Source organism: Lepidochelys kempii, unplaced genomic scaffold (genome assembly GCF_965140285.1).
Source record: "Lepidochelys kempii isolate rLepKem1 unplaced genomic scaffold, rLepKem1.hap1 scaffold_170, whole genome shotgun sequence".
Taxonomy (NCBI): domain Eukaryota; kingdom Metazoa; phylum Chordata; order Testudines; family Cheloniidae; genus Lepidochelys; species Lepidochelys kempii.
In genome coordinates, this window is record NW_027621916.1 from 46,384 (window position 1) to 51,760 (window position 5,377).

At 43.1% G+C, this 5,377-nt stretch overlaps 1 pseudogene; it reads left to right on the forward strand.

The window, feature by feature from the left end:
- The first annotated feature begins 261 nt into the window (after positions 1-261).
- On the forward strand, positions 262-4,959 carry LOC144930007 (up-regulator of cell proliferation pseudogene; annotated as a pseudogene).
- Positions 4,960-5,377: the final 418 nt, after the last annotated feature.

Consider the following 5,377-nt stretch of genomic DNA (forward strand, 5'->3'; position numbering starts at 1 on the left):
ACCAACCTCGCATTAGCGGAGTTCAAAGTGGGCCAGAACTATGTTTTATTTGTATAGAAGTAATCCCATTGGCTTCATTTTTGTTATATCAATATAAGTAAGAGAAGAATTGAACCCAGGATGTATAAGTCATCTGTTACTTACTGGGTACTGCTTTTCTTTAAATTACAAACATCAGGCTGTCTATGGAATGAGTAAACTGTATATAAAGTCACCATATTCTACTCTGAAATTTTGGTTTGTTTTAACTTCCTTCTGCAGAAAGAAGTAAAGCATTACAAGATGTTCTGTCCAGATTAAACCTTGAGAAGCACAGAAGCATCAAGATCAGGCTGAGGGATGTCCTGGAGATCTGCCCAGAAAGCATCAAGAACAAGATTCCAGAGGCATTAGGTGATTTACCTTGGCATTTCCTGAGGAAGCTCATGGCTCTGAATGGGACGGCCAGAAATACAAGCATTGGGCACAAGGCTCCTGCAGAAGAAATGGTGATTATGAGGAGAAGCTGCATATTGATGGCACTTTCTGTTTTAGTGACACTGAGATGAAAATTCCTCTGCAACCTCTTGATGTTCTCTGTGCTGTTCTGCTTTGCTCAGTTTCCTACAGCAGGAGATCCTGTCCAAAATGTCCATGTGCCAGTTTGCCCTTCCTCTGCTGCTACTCACCCTTGACACCCCCAAGTGCACCCTAATAGTGTGGGCCATGAGGGACATTGTGCGGAAGTGGAGGCCGCACTCCCTGGCAGAGAGCAGAGGGTTCAGAGAGGAGAGCTTGATGCTCACGTCAATGCCAACCATTTCTTTTGTGTGGATGGGGAGCTACAGCTTCTCCAAGTCCCACCTCCTCAATGAGGTTCTCAGCCCCTACCAGCAGCATCACGATTTCTTTATCAGTGCGGGACACGGAGTCTGAGAACTTCCTTCAGAAAATCGCAGATGGGCTGGTTGAGATTTCCTGGTATTTCCCTGCGGGGACGGAAAATTCTGATTTTTTCCCAGAACCCATTGCAGTTACAAATCTGCGTGGAGACATTGAGTCCCACTGGCTACAGTTTAGCTTTTCAACAGAGGTCTCCTTCGCAGTGTTCATAGTTACCGAGAGCATCGGTGAGAGAGAATACGAGCTGTTATCATCTCTGAAAGAATCCAGCTCTAAATATTACTTCATCCTCAACTGCAAGAATAAGAAACCCAAAGAAACTCTGGGATTCCTTAATAAGCTGTCCTCAGTGTTGAAGCTGAGCAAATCACAGCTACTGGTGAAAGATCATACCATGAATAATGCAGGATTTGTGAAAAAGGTGCAGTCCACCATAGGAACCATAGGGAATTCATCTCCGAAGACAGTGAGTTTGGAAGCCATGGCTGTTACGGCACATGACCGAGGAATCCTGTTGGATGAGGACTGTCAGGCGTGTCAATGTGCGAGCAAATATACTGAAGAAATCACTTCAGAAATAAGAGATGGGGCAAAATACAAAAGGGGAATGCTGAGCCTGCAAGGAGACCTATGGAAAAACTTGGCTAAAGTGGAAGAAGAGATGTGCCGAATGAAAATGCAAGGGGTCATGGCCACTGAAAAGTATAAATCTGAGGTGAAACAGAAATGGTTAGAGATACGCAGACAGCAGAATCAGTGTGACCGTACTAATGGTTTGACTAAGTTCATCAAGGGAATAGGACAGTTGAAGCCAGTGGAGAAACATTACTTTCTGAAATGGATGAAATTTAGCCTGGATAATATTGCGAGGGCGAATCTTTCTAAAATGCGGGCAGACTATAAAGAGAAATGTGAAACTCCAGGAGTGGACCAAAAACAGCTGGAGGAATTAGATAAATTAATGTCTGAGAGTTCCTTGGGGGTGGAGCATTTTATGCATGAGTTGGGGCAGTTCTATGAAGCTGAATGCTCAATGGTTAAAGAAGGGAAAATGGAAGAAAGCCAAAGACATTTCACCCGTCTCCCATGCATAGCAGCTGACCTGATGCTGGAAGGGTTTCCTGTGGAGCTGACTGATGGAGATGCCTCCAACATCCCCATGAACTGGGTAGTAGAGGTTCTAACTCATCTCCATATCAGACTAGGGGATAGATCCAGAATGGTGGTTATAACAGTGCTGAGAGTGCAGAGCACTGGGAAATCCATCCTTCTCAACACCATGTTCGGCCTGCAGTTTGCAGCGAGTAGCGGTCGAAGTGCGCGAGGAGCCTTCATGACGCTCATTAAAGTTACAGAAGCTGTTCAGGAGCTGCTTGGCTGTGATTTCATCCTGGTGATAGACACTGAAGGTCTGAAGGCCCCTGAACAAACAGCACTGGAAGACAGGTATCAACATGACAATGAGCTGGCCACCCTGGTGATTGGACTGAGTGACGTCACCATCGTTAAAATGGCCATGGAGAATGCCACAGAAATGAAGGATGTTCTGCAAATTGTGGTCCATGCATTTCTCAGAACAGAGAACAGCCAAACTGCCAGTTTGTGCACCAGAACGTCAGTGATGTGTCTGCTCATGTTCAAAACATGAGGGACAGGAAACACCTCCTGGAGCAGCTGAATGAAATGACCAAAGCTGCAGCAAGGATGGAAAAACAAAGCAGGGAAATGACATTTTCTGATATTATGGAGTATGACCCAGAAAAACACAATTGGTACATGCCTGGCTTGTGGCATGAAGTCCCTCCCATGGCTCCCGTAAACACTGGATACAGTGAGAGTGTGTGTGAGCTAAAGAAATACCTGTTTGAATTCATAGAGAACCGTTCACGGAAAAGAGCTGGAAAGGATATTCCTGATTTTATTGTATGGTTGAAGAGCTTGTGGAAGTCAGTGAAACATGAGAACTTCATCTTTAGCTTTAGAAACAGCCTTGTAGCTGAAGCCTATAACCTGCTGTCTGTGAAGTATTCTGAATGGGAATGGGGTTTTCGCAAGGAGATGTATCTCTGGATATCTGAAAAAGAAACTTTTATCCAGAATCAACTGCTAGAGACACTAGAGGGTGATCTCTTTCACAGCTTAAAAATGGAAGCACAAGGGAAACTACAGCAGGGAGAACAGAAGCTCTTGAATAACATAGAACAGTATTTTAAAGGTGAAGGTCCAAATTTGAACCTGATAGAAAAGTACAGAGAAAATTTCAAAAGGAGCACGAATAGCCTCAAAAGAGAACTTGAAAACCAGTAACTGTGAGAAAGCAATTCGAATACGAAGAGGACAGCACAAGATAGACAATATCCAGTCTGGGTACAAGCAGAAAATTGAAGGGGAAGTTGCCAGACTCTTGGCTGAATGCCGAAACAGAGAAGATAAACTCGACTATGAGAAACTGAAAAAAGAATTTGAAACAATGTGGCGAGAAACCTTGTCAGAGTTAACGCTCTGTACTTTACAGAAATGTCAAGTTGTTCAAGATATGGATCTCCACCTGAGAAAGGATCTGAAGCACAGAGGGGGTGCTGTCAGACAGATACTGCAACATGCAAAAAGCCTGCTGGATTATAGAATGAAGTCTTTCCCAATGAAGAAGGAATACTTAAACCTAAAATGGACCAGAGCAGTTGTAGAATACTTCTCACAGGAATGTTACTGTAAAACTGAAGAGCTTGCTCTATCTTTAATGACTGAATGCAAGAAATACATTGAAGAAAAAGTTAAATCCAAAACAGACTATGATGAAACCTATTGTGGAGAACTGCAGCATATGGTTAATGAGAGGTTAAAAGAGGAGGAGATTGAGAAACTTCACACTTCTCCTTTGTTTGAAGTTGACCTGAAGCGTCACGTTTGGGGGAAGCAGCTTGGGCATTTCAGAAGATGCATGAAGATTTTATCAAAGAAAACGATCCTCAGCAACGTCTGGAGAAGCTGAAACCTCATTATTTCTCCATATTTACTGATCTCTATTTGGAAAAGAAGGAAAGCCAAACAAGGGCGAGGAATTTCTGTGATCAGTGTCTCAAACCTGCCCTTGTGGGTTATGTCAACAAAAGGCTCGGACTAGAAATAGTTGACAATTTTCTCAGCAGTGAACAGGCCCTTGAATACGCCAGCCGAAGCTTCTTTCAGTTCTTTTTGCTAAAGAAGCTGCTGGAAGAGATGAACTTTGACAACTATGTGAAATACATAAGTAGCTATGAAGAGTTTGTCAAATCCTGGATACAGAGATGTCTGATAGATCACTATGGAGGGAAGGCAAGTTTGAGAGATTTGGAGAAAGGGATTCTATCCAGAATAATAAATAAAATCAAGGGAGTTCTGAAAAACTCCATAAATAAAAACAATAACACAGTTTCTGCCATTTTAGACAGCTTTTGCAAAGAGCTGCAGCAGGACCTGGCCATTTCCAGCAATAGCTTGGTTGGAGTACAGTTTAAAAACACAGCAAAAATTGAGCAGCTTTTTGGTAACATTGAAATCTTCCTTCTGGAGCTGGAACAACAAATCTTAACCCAGTTTAATCATTTGGAACTTGAGACCAAACTCTCCAGCCTGTCAGTGAAACCCCAGGATGAGATCTTCAAGCGAGTGTTTGGCTGTGGGAAGCAGTGTCCGTTCTGTGAAGCCCCCTGTGAAGCAGGAGGCACTGACCATAAAGAGCATTTTGTATCAGTCCATCGACCCAAAGTGTTAGGGAACTTCAGGGACTGTGATTCACAAAAGCTTGAGCATTCCATATGCTCCTCTGATGTGGTTTCCAATCGTGAATTCCGAACTGCAGCCGCAGATGGGAAATTTCATCCCTACAAAGATTACCGCCATTACTACCCAGACTGGCACATTCAGCCTGATCCCAGTATTGATGCTTCTGATTTCTGGAAATTTGTTTTCAAATCATGCAATGACCAGTTAGCTAGAGTGTATGGTGCTAAAGCAGCAGAACTTCCAGGAGACTGGAAAAATATAACTAAAGAGCAGGTTCTGAAGAGCCTAAAGGAAGCGTTTTACATGAAATAATAGACATGCCAAGAGTGTCTTTAAATAGGATACACTTCAACAAAACAAAACCCTTAATTTTAAAAAACGGAATATGAACAAATCTGACAGCCTGTACCGTTTTTTAAAATTGAAAACTAAAAAAAAATCAATTGCAGGTCACATCTTCCAGTTAGTGCAAGGCTGCTGCACAGGAACAGCCATACCAAAGCAAACTGATAGTCCGTGTATCCCTGTGTCCTTGCTGAACCAGAATAACAGCCCATCTAGCCTGGTAACCCCACCTCTCTGCAGTACTGGATCAGACCATATAGCCTAGTATCCCACATCCTTGCTGTATTGGATCAGACCTAAAGGCCATCTAGCTCTGTATCTCATCTCCCTGCTGTACTGGATCAAACCAGTGATCCATCCTGTCTCTGACAGTGGCTATTACAAG